The 15,117-nt window shown below is 38.8% G+C and overlaps 1 long non-coding RNA gene across 1 annotated transcript; it reads right to left on the minus strand.

The window, feature by feature from the left end:
- Window positions 1–10,829: 10,829 nt before the first annotated feature.
- Window positions 10,830–14,993, minus strand: LOC140001328 (uncharacterized). Its single transcript, XR_011806458.1, has 3 exons — window positions 14,166–14,993; window positions 13,513–13,883; window positions 10,830–12,876 (listed from the first exon to the last, which is right to left on the minus strand). It is a non-coding gene; the product is annotated as an uncharacterized lncRNA (long non-coding RNA).
- Window positions 14,994–15,117: the final 124 nt, after the last annotated feature.

The raw sequence follows: 15,117 nt of genomic DNA on the forward strand, positions 1-15,117 counted from the left end.
CACAGCTTCATTTATTCTAGGATTTAATCTGCAGAAACCACATACTCAGGCAGCTCATAATAACATAACAGCTCACAAGGTGCTACTTAATGTGCAATTATTTTTGCCTTAAAACTGGAATATATGTAAATATTGTTTTTTATACATATTGCTCGAACTATTGGAACTTTCTACTGGAACAAATCAGTTAGCTCTTGAAACTTTTTCCACTACCTAGAATACTGAAGACAGCAATTTTAGTTTTTAAAATAGATTATTTAGTATAGGGCTCTAATAGATTCTGAAGATTTTGGGGGTAAGTAGAGACAAACTGCCATTTATAAAACAGATGATTTTTACTATCTGGTGGGGAGTTGTTCTGTTAAAATAGTCAACTAGATAATATTTTAGGACCAACTTTTAATAAGATTACAGTTTTATTATGCCAGGAAACATCAACATTTAAACGCTCCTGAACCTGAGGGATAATTTGTTTTGCTTATTTTTTTATATATGACTGGGAAATACAGTATCAAATAATACAATCAGTTGTGCTTCTGTACCCATAGTGTGAAGGTGAAAGCATCTTGGTACTTTTTTTCTGTAATCCACCGTCTGTCTCTATGTGACCCTTGAATATGCTGCTTCCTTCCTCTCAGGTCACAATGGTTTTCCTTTTGTTAATTTTCTCCTCACTGGAGGAGAACAAAAATCATAGAATCACAGAATCACAGAATGGCTTTAGTTGGAAGGGACCTTGAAAACCACCCAGTTCCAGCCTTGCTACCATGAGCAGGGACACCTCCCACCAGACCAGGTTGCCCAAATCCCATCCAACCTTGAGCACCTCCAGGGATGGAGCATCCACAGCTTCTCTGGGCAACCTGTGCCACTGCCTCACCACTCTCTGAGTGAAGATTTTCTTCCTAAAGTCTAATCTAAACCTCCCCTCTTTTAGTTTAAAGCCATTCCCCCTGGTCCTACCACTACACTCCCTGTCAAAGAGACCTGCTCCTACTTCCCTATAGGCTTTCATTAGATACCAGAAGGCTGCTGTAAGGTCTCCCTGGAGCCTTCTCTTCTCCAGTTTAAACAAGCCCAACAGTCCAATGACTTCAAAGACCATCAGTCAGCTCTTTGGTACATTATAGTTACTTATAATAAAATAGATGCCTTGTTGATCTGGGGAAACAGCATTCAGTCATAAACTTTGTTTTGTTACATCCATCCTCATCCATCATCAAAGTATTCATATGCCAAAGGTCTCCTGCTCCTGCAGCCCTTGAAGTGATAAAGAATTTTGCCACTGTTAGCAATGCACTGAATCAGGCTGAGATTTTCTTTAACACAAATGTGTAAACCTAAGATGAACAGCTAAGCACAGCTTTTCACAGCTCTGCAAACTTGGCTGTGCTTTAGTGAAGCCGAGTTCATTCACGAGGGCTGTTCTTACAGTTCTGAGCAGCAGATGCAACCTCTCCTATGTAATTACATTTCTTCTTCATTCCCTAGCATTTTTCTGAAAACTACAAAGAGTGCACAGTATTTTGCATTATTTCTAAACAAAATACAACCCCACTAATATTAAAGGAAGAGATTTAAGTGAGTACTTAAATTTTTTGATTTCTATGTGGCTTAAGTGTGGACTTCAATTAGCTTATATGTAAATGTTTTCCTAAATCAAAATCCTGGTTTGTTTGATAAAAATTGCATTGCCTGTGCTGTAGTGTTCAGTTTAGGTCACTCACATTCAAATCTCCTTTTGGATGTGCTCTTCATCTCACCCCTCTAATACTTGTTCCCTATTTGTCTTTTAGTGATTTAGAAACTGGTTCTTCATTTGCTTTCAGAAAGCAAACCTTTTTGTCATACAGACTCCCCACCTAAGTAACCTTCCCATCAGTAGACGGTTTTTGTTTGGCTTTTATTTGGTCTAATGAAACAATTTTCAGAGCTTGTCATCAGTGTTTTTTATTTTATGGTATTATGACCTGTGTCTGCAAAGAAGGCTGCAGAGACCCTTTGAGCCTGCCATCGAGGATACAGAGGAGTCCTGGACTGACGTATTCCACCTGGATGGTAGAGATAAGAGAGGCAGTTAGGCAATTCCTACAGACCAGAGAGGTACAGCAGGGTGATGGACAATCTGAAGGATTAAAGCTTTATGGGGACAGAGGTTGGAAACTAACCTGAGCAGGTGCTGTCTGTCACTGCTTAAAACAGACCTGCCATCACAATTCTGTATGGAGTCCTTCAACTGCAAACTGTGTCACCAGAAGGGTACAGGGCTTGCCTTCTACTTGGCATGACAAACACAGCCATGTTCCCCCTGCTGAAACCTGAGCATTTTGTTAACTCAATGTTTGCCAAGCACTTGAAGAAGGGAGGCAGGGATGGATGTGCAGACATGCCCTCTTATTTCCTGTTATCACACTACTAATTTCCACAGCCTACTCCTCTGATTCACAACGAAAGGTAGTTTCTAATTGTTTGTATAGCAGAAACGTTAATTTTGTAAATGCCTTAGTACTGTACACATAACCCAATAATTGCAAGATTAAGAATTTGATCATAGTCTGTACTGGGGTTAAGAAGAAAAGGGGTATTTTACACCCAGTGGCCCATTGTTTTCTCCCTCAACATTTAAGGATTATTTATATGTCATCTGTATTAGTCTCATACAAGGGGCCACCACCTTGCCTTCTCTTTGGGCACTGTACTGATTCATAAAATAAATGGTGGACTTTTCTTTAATAATGAAAAGATAGAAAGGATATGTGTGCAAGTGTTGCACAAATCACACCATGGTAAACATTTTCAAATGAAAAACTGAGAAATCAATGGGCTGTGCCTCTCAAAGAGCCGGTACGTAATACATTAAAGGTTTAAGCCTGGCTTTCTGAGACCTTAGCCTGGAATAGGCTAAATTCCCTTTAAGGATACCTGCCATGTATTTCTTTTTTTCTCTCTCTCTCTCTCTTTTTTTTTTTTTTTTTTTTTTTTTTTTTTTTTTTTTTTTAAAGCAAGGCAATTTGGTTTCCTGCAGGTTAGCTCATTCTTTTACCCCAGGAAAAAAAAATAAAATATATATATATATATAAGATACAGGTAACAGTGGATGGAGAGGGTAGCATATGCAATATGAGGGGTCTGTACAAACACTAAAATGTTAATTTCCTTTGTCCAGTTCTGCAGTCTGCATGATGTGGGTACATGGGTGTATGTATATATCCTTTTCTTTTCCTGTTTGTCTCTGATTATCACTGACTCTCCTCAAAATGTATCATCTTATATCTGGTTTGTAGGCAGTACCTCGCCTTTCCTCTTGGTAGTTATACAACCATTCTCCCCCTCAGTTTTCCACACAGCAGCCTGTTTCTCAGATTCTTCCTCTCAGCTCCCACATGGCAGTCATCCCTCTCTGCTATAGAGGTATGCAGTCCCTCTGTTCTCAGAATATACCCTTACCTAGCTTTTTTTTTTTTAACTTAGGAACATGCCCATTCTGCTTTTGTTCTACTGGATTCTGCTCATGGGAAAATGTGCTGTACCTAAGGGAAAGTAGCCAGTAATTAAAGCTATATTATCTTACGATAACACAATCAGCTACATTATTTGTTTAGGGCATCATCACAAAATCTTGCTCTACTTACAGTTTGGAAGACGTACCACGCTTTATTGCTTTCAGTTGGCACACTGTGGAATATAAGTGGGACTGACCCAACCTGGGCAGTAATTAGTGCTCTTTAAAACCTGTAATCACAATCTTCATTATATCTTCCACACTAACTGTGAGAGCATATGATAGCAAATCTATATGAGAGCACATATTCCCGCTGATGATACCGGTGACTGTACTTGCATATTGTCATTAGACATGGTGATGGCACTGTAAAATGCAGCACACTTTTTGGAGGTCTGTCATTACCTTGTTTCTTCTTTTGCTTCATCCAGCTTTGTGCTCGTTTTATCCTTTCTCACCCAGAAGCTTTGTGCTTCCTGTTTAATTTGCGAATGAAGACGTCTGAACAACACAACCTCTGCAGGGGGTTCAGGAAAATCTCTGTTGCAACATGTTGTTTCCTGCAGCTTTCATGGCTTCTTACACAGACAGAACTAGAGAAAAAATGCTGGATCTTGGGCAAGTCTCATGGCTTTCCACTATCCAGCATGTGTCAGTGGGGAAGCTGAAGGACTTCACCTAGGCTGGTGGTATGGTCAGCCATAAAGAAGGAATTCCTGTTTAATGGGAAAGGAGGAAGAATAATTTTTTTTACCCCAGGTGCTTAGGTATTTCTTACTATGGAGCTCAGCCTTCATTTGTTCATGGACACTTCAACTACTGACTTCGATCAGTATTATTTTATCTTATAAGCCTGCCAAAAGCACAGATTTTGCTCTGAATACATTTTTCAAAACTATTCACACACCTCAAAAGTAATTATTATTATGATTATTATTATGATTATTGCTTTCTTTCTAATCCACCTGCATTTGTTCTGCAATATGAAGAAACACAAGAAGATAACAAGTTTTCTGCTATGGTTATGGGTGTTTGGGGAATGTGCTGGGCTGCCCAAGGAACTTTCTGAACATGCAGACACTGCATGAAGGGAGGTTTCTTGACAGACTCTGCATTAGCCAAGACAGAGGTTTTCTGCACTGCTTGAGCTTTATTTTCTGAGATTGCAAAACTCAGAAAATCCAGTGAGGCTTAATTCAAAATTAGCTCATCTAAAGTATGGAGCAAGTGCCAGCAACCTGAGCACTTAAACGCCATGGTCTGAATGGTGATATGGTTTAGTGGAGGACTGGTTAGTCCTCCTGGTCAGAGGTTGGACTAGGTGATCTTGGAGGCCTCTCCCAGCCTAGATGATTTTGTGATTCTGTGAGTTATCAGCATGTTTTTGGGAGTTCCCACCTCAGCACCCAACCCTCAGCACCCAACCTCCCCCAGAGGCTCTTCCGATTCTGGCTGATGACAGCCAGCCTGCACCTCTTGGCGAGCAAGCCACAGCCATCAGCTGCCTCATGATGTACCTCATTTGCACCCACCAGCAAACCAAGTTAGAGAAAAGAAAAGAAAGCTCAATATGTTGAATTCTTTAAAATGTTAAGAAATTAGGCAGCTGAGAGGAGAGAAATTAGCAGGGAGAGATTGGATGTTTACGTCTGTGCTGAAGAAAAGGTTAAGCAGCTCCTTCACCACTGGGCATCAGAGAATCAATATGGGCAAGACGTGCCCCTGACTGAACTCTGCTCGTTCTGCTGCTCTGGGAACAATGTTTTCAGCATCTCTCTTAAGCACGAGGGAACTTCCTGCACCTGATAAATTTTTTTCAATCACTTTGAAATTATCACTGACTTTCAACTAGGTATGTGATTATCGTGGTATAGCACAACAAATTTATCAGTTCTTTTGCATTTTTTCTTTTTCCATGTTTGAGACTGCTTTACTCAAGAAAAAAATATAGGCTATTTATTAAGAATTTAAATAATTCCTGGCTGCTACATTTATTTTTCTTTTAAGACATTTTTTTCTGACCTTTTTTTTTTTTTTTTTTTTTTTTTTTTGGAAACTCATTTAGATATGAATATTAGCAGCTTAACCAATATGGGAAGCAGGTACAAATGTAATTCCTCAGCAGCTGCTAGCCACCAGCTTCTGTTATGTACCAGCACATACAATCCTCAGAACTATGATGCTGAAACTGGAACTAATACTGCTTAGAACATACGTAAGGCATTTTAGCAAACTAGTAATGCAGAAGGCCATTATATATAAGTACTTAAGAATAAAGAAAAGCATTTTTCTGAGAGATCAGCAAACAAGTTTTACAGTTCCTTTTACAGCTTTTAATTCAAATAGCTTTAGAAATATATGCTGACTTCAAGGATGCTAGAACAGAGGAAATACAAACTAAATTACAGTTAAACCACCTGAAACTAATACATATGCAGGATACTTAGGTTCCATGTTTCTCTCTGCTATGTGTAAGGAATCATAATTTATATTAAGGCACGTGCCATCTTAAAATGATTGAGCCTCATGTTTTCTGCATGGTTCAGTACTTTTAAAGTGGGACAAGTAATTATCTCTTATATAATAAGCCATCTGCATGGATATAATTTAACATTCGCTCGGTTGTATTTGATATTAACCAGAAAAAGAATGTGGTTAAGTATCATTTGTCAAGCAAAGATGCCAAAATCAGCTGAAAATCCATCTACAACATCCTGGTTAGTTGCTAAGCCTTTGAAGCGGTATTGAATAGATCTGAAATGTGATGCTGCATAACTCAGGTTGACATGGTAACGTGCGTAGTACAGAAAATCTCAGCTTTATTAGCAACTTCATTTCAATTCCCTCCCCTTTTCATGGGCTCCCCTTCAGTTTCTGAGGAAAATCTATCTTAAGAGTCTCTCATTGGAGCTCATAACTATGTGGCACAATGAAGATGGTGTGCTAGTCTTTTATTTTGCAGGCGGCAGAATAGTAACAGGTCTATGAGATGAATCCTTAACAACATTTTTTAATGACCGTGTTAAATTTAGTGCTGTTCTGAGGGAGATTATGTGTGTTGCTTGGTTAATGGGATGCTTGCTATATTAGGACTCATCTGGCAGTACTCTGCCAGAGGAAACAGGCAGTAAAGAAATTTGCTCAGTATAGCTACTTCAGCAAACATATATGCTGGTAAGGGTCAACGACCAGAGCCCTTGGCTCTGAAAGCTCCTGCTGAGCAGACAAGAGCAGAAGGGGCTGTGAGAACACAGACGGAGAGAATGACAGCAGGGTGAAAAAGGACCTTGAAAGACAGAGGCAAGTTTGCAAGAACAGAACTGAGGCATAGTGAGCACTTTTATTTGGATAATATGGAAGCTTCATAGATGACCATCAAAAATTGTAGGGCTTTTGTAATAATAAAAAAATACATTTCTGTAACATTTTAAAGTAATTTTCTCTAACATTATTGTCCCTTCTTCAAAGTAAGCCATACTTTGCTTTTAATAAGGATTCACATCTTCATATGCTCCTTAACTCTCTTTTTCTCCTGTGCATGGCAGAGCACCACAGACTGATGTACGGTGTGGGATGTGTCTGGCACCTTATAGCATGTGCTTGAGAGGAGGAGGCAGGGAGGGAACTGCAGAGCTCGGATACCATCTCAGGAACATGATGAAGCAGGAAAGCAAAGTGCTGCACTGCATCAATGCATGAGGTGCAGTCAGAGCTAAAGAGGAGAGGCAGGATCTGTTTCAATTCGTGACATTTGACAGGTCTACTGGATACAGAATCCCAAAGGTACTGCAGCTCATCCAACCTTCTGGGTAAGTCATGGATGATAAATAGAGTACTTCAGCTCTGAGGCTGTCTGAGGCAGATTTGGAGCGACCAAAATAATAATAAAAAAACTTAGCTGAAGCCTTCCCTGCAGCCATGACACTGGTCACTCTTCAATCCTCAAAATAACTTGCCACTTAGGAAAGTGAGATGTTATCATCATCACACTAGACAGCAGCGTTATGGAGTGAGAAATGAGCGTTCAAGTTTGTCACCTTGCTTTACAAGGAAACCTTGATTTACAGTGGAAACACTGACATCGGTGAGAAAGATATCTGACAAAGGAATTCTATTCAAGGACTATAGTTGCAAAGAAACCTGACATATGAAAGAACAGGAAAGATCTTGCTCTTCTCTGGTTATTGTGTAATTAGCAAGATTGAAAAAATGGTTGAAACTAGATTCTGTGAGAGTTTTGGAGTTCACGCTAGCTTCACATCTACTTACCCTCTGATTTCTTCCACAGTGGCATTCCAAGGCATCAAAAATCCCAGCCATTTTTTAAACTGACAGTTGGGTTTTCTGATGTCCAAACAGTTCTAAATATAATAATCGTGATAAAATTAAACCAAGGAAACAAAACAAGAATAACTGGAGGGAGTTTCTGCTAGGCTTACATCATCCAAAATGGAAGAAAGGAAAAGAAAATTTTAATGTCACTATCTAGTGCCATATCATTAATTCATTGCTAAGCTTAAACAATGCAGTTTAGCCACATGGATAAGCTTTACTGGAGCTTCACAAACTTAAACCATGCATGTTTTAAGGTTCTTTGTTTCAAAGATATAAAGGGGTATAATTCTGTACATTCTATGCAAGACCATGTTAAACAGCCCATCATAAATTTTTGAAGGATTTGTTACACTAAACTTTCCTATACTAAAACAAAATTAATTAGTTCTTCAAAACAGAGGACTCTGAATTCCAGTTTCACGGCAAATTAGGTTTTGCTTTGTTACCATCTAAGAAAGCGCATGTGGATTAGCTTGCTTAATACTACTTTCTTTCCTATCAACAATGGTTTGAATGTAATCTTAAGATTTGTGTTTGAGTTCTTTCTGGATATTAACAGCCTCTTATTTATTTAAATCTATGTTTAAAGCTATATATTAATATATTTCATTTGACTGTGCCTAAACTTTGAAAATATAACCACATGGTCAAGCAGCAAAGCAACCACCTGGTGATGTAAAACTGCTAGCTACCCTGTTCTCTTCCAGGTGTCATTCGTTTCTCCACACATAGTCACTGTACAGATAGGCCCTATTTCTCACCAAAGGACCAAGCTAACAAAATTCCCAGAGTTTTGAATTACAAAAGACATCTATCTACCCCAACCCAGAACTTTTGCCTTACCTTTTCTAATGAGCAATGCTAAATAGCAGCTCAAAGATATTTAATTTTGAATCATTCCAGATCATTATCGTTAAGCAGTTTTGAAAGAGCTGCTTGAGGACTTTTAAAGGTCAAGGTTTTAATGTACTTTAGCATAATTCTAGCTTGGTGCTGTTGAACTGCAGGTATCTGGAGCTGTCTGGAAGAGTAATGCATTGGGCAGGTTTCAGTTTTGCACTTAGGCATCTAAAGTCTGAGCACAGTTTTAGGCATGTAAGTTCTCTTTTTAGGGAAGTGAGAGGGGAAGGGGAGAAGGCTGTCCATTATGATTACTTGCCTCCATTAGTTGTTTAGTTTATCTCACTGAGATTCTCTAATTTACATTCTTACTCTGTGCATACTATTTTGGTTATCTATTTTGGCACAATCTCTGATGACTATGGGAAAGTTACACTTTGATCTGTTTTTACCTTGAACCATGTTCCATAGGAGTTAGAACTCCTATGGTTACAGTATCATTGCTAATTAAAACACTCTGATTTATCAGATATAATACTATTACTACCTATATATCTATCTTCAGTTTTCTTTAACAATGAGGTATTTAGGAGCAATAACTGTGATCATTTTGTTTGTCTTTCACCTGGTGAACCTTACAATAGTGCACAACCTTCTTATAGCTAAGCTTATTATCAACAGAAACATTATTAAAGAGGGCTTCTCTAAACATTATGTTTTAATAAGTTGGAATAAAACTATTTGCAACTCAGCAACTTAAAATAATACTTACCATTTAGCTGTGCACTAATGGTATTAGGCTGAAATCTTTAAGATTACCATGATAATTTGGAGGTTGAAACTGCTCTAAATTAATGAGAATTGGACTTCCAGCCATAATGTAGATGAATCTTTAATTAAATGTCCTGGAATCAATTCTACCAAGTATTGTGCTTATCCATGTGGTGGTGGTCGAGTGGAAGTACTGCCAGCAAAGGAGACTTTTCAGAGCATATGAGCAGTATACCAGGATCCCTCCATTGAATACTAGATGCATGAGGAAAGAAATGGTACTGCAGGTAAAGCAACACCCCTAGCCTGTCAATGTCAGGAGGAGGATACCAACCAAATCCTCACTCAGCCAGTAAAGATATTTGCTACTCAAAGGGCCTGATTTTGGTTGTACAAAGTGTGGAGCCCAGCAGACATTGCTTGACAACCTTGTATGACCAGCACATTGCAAGAGAGACCATCTAGGTGGTGGAGAAACTACTCCTACACCATGAAAATTTAAGATTCCCTCCCAGGTCACTTACATCTTCCCACATCGTTTCTCCTCCTTGAGTCACTTGAGAGTTCTGCTTTTTGTTTCCTGTTTGCTGCCGTCACACAACCCTCAGTGATTTTCACCCTCTAATTACTTGCAGGGATCAAGCCTTTTATAAAAATAACATTTGTAAAAAATGTCTCCCAACCCTAGCCCCTCTAACTTATTTTTACAACACTGGTAAGAGAAGCTCCCACATATGCTGTTCTTGGGTCATTCCAAAAAACGTGTACAATCCGTGCACTTATATTCATAAAACATTCTGGTTTTACTCATAATGTAAAAGACGATCCCCATATCCTCAGCTTAGAGCATGTGAATACCATTGAGACTAGGGTTGAGGCTATTGTGAACATACATATTCTAAATTATTTAAAATGCTTCTGCCAAAAGTTGAGCAGTCAGCAAAGAATATCAATTTGCTTTAATTAGTTTGAACTAAGGCCCAGCAAAAATTCAGATCATGCATTTCAGAACTATTCTAATTCAGCTTCTTGGCAACCTGGAAAGGAAAAAGATTATAGTAACAGTTTACTGAGATAAGTATACTACACAACGATGGAGTGTATTTTGGAGATGCATGGAGTTGTTTCATGGGTAGGATTTGGCCTACCTCCTGGACAGGCTAATCCAAAATGATAGGGTTTTAGGTTCCACTTGTTATCTGATATAGGCAAGCAAATCAAATCAGACAAGCAGCTCTTTAAACATGCACTTTATAATACCTGAAATAGCCGTATCTGAAATATCTGAATAATATCTGAAAGAAAAAAAAAAAAAAAAAAAAAAAAAAGGAGACAGAAGTCTGACAAACCATGCTGGAGGTCTTTTGTTGCCATAGTTAAAGTATCCATAGTGTATCAAGAAGTGAAATACCATAATTTTCCAACACACACAAAAAATGATGTTACATTCAACACAAATTCACTTTACAATGGGACCTCTTTCCAGTGGAAAAATATGTAAAAATAACTTCAGTAATGTCATATCTGATGACCAGCATGTCCACTGTTGCATATTGACTGAGTTCAGTCCCAATGTATAATCTATTTTTAAAAGGATAAATTTATTGAGGAAGTTAGTTACAGGCAAGATAAATAAATAAATAAATAACAAGTCTTTAACTGAGAATGATTTTACTAGAATCAAAAATCCAGTTATGTAGTGAGAGAGGATATTGTCTTTTGTTAAAAATATCTTCACTGAAGAAGGACAGAAGATGTAGCAAAAACTTTTCGCTTGTTCAACAACAGACATGAGAAATCATCAATGGGAAAATTTTACAGTCAGAAGTACTGAGGACAGAGGTATTAAAATCAATAAAAAAATATATAATGAACAAAATAAATACTAGCAAAGTCAGAGGTTTGTTATTAGAATCAAACAGTTGAAACTGTCAACAACAGTGCAGGACAGAAGTATTCAATGGTTATTTCTACATAATGCAGTCCCATTCTCATTGTGAATGAATTATGCTTTGTTCAAAATAATAGGTAAATCATTTTAATACCTTGGTAGTTTAAAAATAGTTTATTACTGGACTGCCTGAACAATTGATGTTGCTATTTAAGAAATTTAGGAATATCGAGGAAACATTAAAATCCTGTATAAAGCTAAGGTTATGCTAGCTTTTAGACAACATAAAAAAAGATCTGTGGTATATAATTCTAGCTATTCTGGCATCAGTAGCAGGTAAAATAGCTGATATGTGATGTAATCAATAGAAGATATGATTGTGTAATTAGTGCTAATGATTGATAGAGGTGACTGCATTGACATACACCTCTGTAAAGCAACAGACATACAGACATACAACAGCTCATCAATCTAATTAAGTGACTAGTGTTACACAAAATCAGTGTAACACATCATAATTAATTAAAAAACAGCTGAATGACAGGTCTCCAAAAGCAACTACAAACAGCTAATCCTTAACCCCTGGGTAATTCAGGAGCAATTTGTAGATCTCTGCTCTTTTTCATAGGAGAGTTTTTCCCAGAGTGTTTCTGGACTCTTTTTCAGGACCATGCTGCCCACCCCAAAGCTTTTGGCGAGCCCTTTGCAAACCTGCTCAGCTGGTGCAGCTCCAGCTGCTCCAACTCCTGCTGGGAGCTGGCACAGGCTGGTTGCTGAAACCAGCGTATGTGGCCATGCTACACCAGCTCCCTCAACCTGCTTTGACATCCTGAAAACCAAATGCCTCGCTGACACGAGGTGGAACGAGCTCTAAACGCACCCTCGGTGCTCTTGCCTTGGCTTGGAAAGCCCCATGGTTTGGAAAATGCTGTCTTCTACTACTACAGGAGTGAAATGAAGGGATATTTAAGGGTATAACTGGTAAAATTGGCAGAGGACATAAAATGGATACAGAACTAAACAGTACAAAGGAAAAAAAAACAGTTTTTCAGTAGGGAAATTGACATCCTTTAGTAAGCCAGGATTATTTGAACGTGCTTTTTGAGACAGCTGAATGCAAGGTCATTCAGCAGGAACAAAGAATGTAGGTCACGTTTTGAAGACTAGAGACTGTGTCCTGGAAAGCAGTGGCTCTGAACGGGATTTAGGGGTCACAGTGGTTAGCCAGCTAAAGAGAAGCTCCCAGAACAATGTCCCAAGGCAGTTGGTGTGGCCTTAAGAGACAGTGCTGACAGTTGGGTGCTGACATAACTGTATCCAGTTCTACTGCGTGCATTTCAAAATGGTGCTTAAAAATTAGAAATGTTCATAAAAGCACTGCTGGAACACTGTTCGATCTGACAAACCTGATTAGCAACGCCAGAGATGTGAAGTCCAACTTTGCTAACTTTATCCAAAAGAAGGTTAAGAAGTGACTGTCTTGTGGTTTATAAACATGCATCACAGAGGACTCTTGAAACACACAAAGTTCCAAAGTCTGCAACCAAGAAAGACAATTTCATATTAGAAAAACAGTACACTTCTCTATCAGGATGATTATATAGCTGTTGAAACAATTTACACAGTCTATGCTTCTGTTTAGAATTGGATTGTTTTAATGCAAGCTGTGGACAAACAAATAAAAAAGGTGGAGAAGCATCTCTTGAAGTTCTTTAAAAAAAAAACACATGAGAAGTATGCATGACAAAGGCAAGCAGACTGTGAGGTTGTGTTGTGTCTTCATGTTAAACACAAAACTGTAAATGGACAATAACGAAGAAGATACATGCCTATTAGATTTTTACTTTAGCATTTATTTATACTGCATTCTTTTAATCTTTGTGTATTTTTAAAAATGTATTTTACGGTACAATGGTAATCAGAGCGAGGATCTTCCTTGAACATCTGCAAAGTATTTTGCACACTTAGCCTAGACGTGAATAATACATGTCAGAGAGAGGTAAACACCAATGGAAGAAATAAATTATGTACGTGAACACAGGGCACTACAGCTTGAAGTAATGAGCTGAAACATAAGAAATTTTCCATTAACCTGATTGTCAGAAAAAATATCCTTACAACTGGAGGAATTCAACTTTGAACGGATGTCTCCTTTGGGAAGAAGTCCCATTACCTGCAATAGTGGTGGACAAAAGAGCACTGAAGAAGAATGTTAAAGAGCAGCCCTTTGTCAGGACCATGATAGTCTTTTCCATCTCTAATCTTTGCAGTCTCCTGGTTTTTCTTATCATTTAAGACTGTCATGAATATTTTATGTGATTGTTGACCTACAAAAGCAGTGGTTTAAAGAACAGAATTTTAATGCAAGATTACCAGAATTCTTTGAAAAATATTTTCCGTTCTCCAGTCAAGTACACTAACCTCTACAAGTATCACCTTATCTGGTACATCTAAATACGCATCAAGAGATTTTCAAAAGCAGTAGACTAAAAAGTAACTTAGCTGGTGAAACAGTCAATGTGGTGGTGCTCAGTTTTTGAGAACCTGCATGTGAAAAATGACAATCCTTAGTTAAGTGCCTCAGCACCCCACTGACTCTCTGGGGAGAATTAAGTGCCAAGATCCCCCAAAACTCAGCAAGGCAGTAAGAGAGTGCCAAGGTCAGAGTTGTACAATGAGTTCTGAATTGCTTTGGTGTTCAGGAATTTTATTGCTATTACTCCTTCAAGCAGAGGATTTCCTGAAGGTTTTAGGTGCTCATTTCTCTTTCAAAAACTAAGGAAACAAGTGTATCCAGAAGACTCCCGCCTCTGCTCTATGCAATACCTTAGTTATTAAAGAATTCCTCCAGGATGTTAAAGACATAGGTACAATCCATTTTTTTCTCCATCAGGGTATCTTCTGTCTTTGAAGAGCCTGTCTGTGGTCTAGGGGAATAGGGAAGAGAAGGAGTGCTCTATCCCCTTCTTAGTTTGAGCATCTTACAGCTTTCGTAGACTGAAGGCATCAATTGCCAAAAACCAGGCAGATTAAGTGGGAAGCTCTAGCCTGATTAGAGGTCTTCAATGGAAGCAGGGCACCCTGGGCTTAAGGCCATGCTCCACTGACTGTTTCTGGATTTATGGATATAAAACACATAAACGGTCTGCAACACATGCACACAAAGCCATCTTTTGTCCTTCCCGACTGAGTGCCATAACCACTAGGTTACAGACTAATTCCCTCTCTCTGGTCTAATGCATTTTTAATTCTTCGAGAGTGCAAAGTGGAGCAGCTTCAGCAGAAGGCCAGACAGTGTTTTCTCTCCTTTCAGGTCCCCCCGGACTGCATGCTGTTTACCTGGCAAGTGGAAGAGGGTTAAATTTCCTTCCTACACAGAGGAGGGCAAACCTGGTCCTCTGCCTTGAGGATGTTTTAACCTTTGATAGTTTTATACTAACATCAAGAATAACCAAGCCTTTGAGGAGAAAGCATTGGTTATAACTGTTTTGTTTTGTTTTGTTTTTGTGTGTGGCAGTTGACTTTGCAAATGTGGCCCAAGACCCGAGGGGCCTGGGCACGAGCCTGGTCAGTCAGATGAAGCCTGAAATGCCTTGGGGCAAATACCTCTTCTGGGAAATTTAAGCATAAAAACTGGGGGATCTGTGGAGGTTAGTGAGCTCCACGGTCAGCCAGCAGCTTCTCAAGCAGTGTGAGGAAGCCTGGCGCCATTTTAGTACCCGAACTCTGCACCAATTCAACGTTCAACACACAAAAAAAAAGTCCTGTCACGGGGCTG

Source organism: Anas platyrhynchos, chromosome 1 (genome assembly GCF_047663525.1).
Source record: "Anas platyrhynchos isolate ZD024472 breed Pekin duck chromosome 1, IASCAAS_PekinDuck_T2T, whole genome shotgun sequence".
Classification (NCBI taxonomy): Eukaryota; Metazoa; Chordata; class Aves; order Anseriformes; family Anatidae; genus Anas; species Anas platyrhynchos.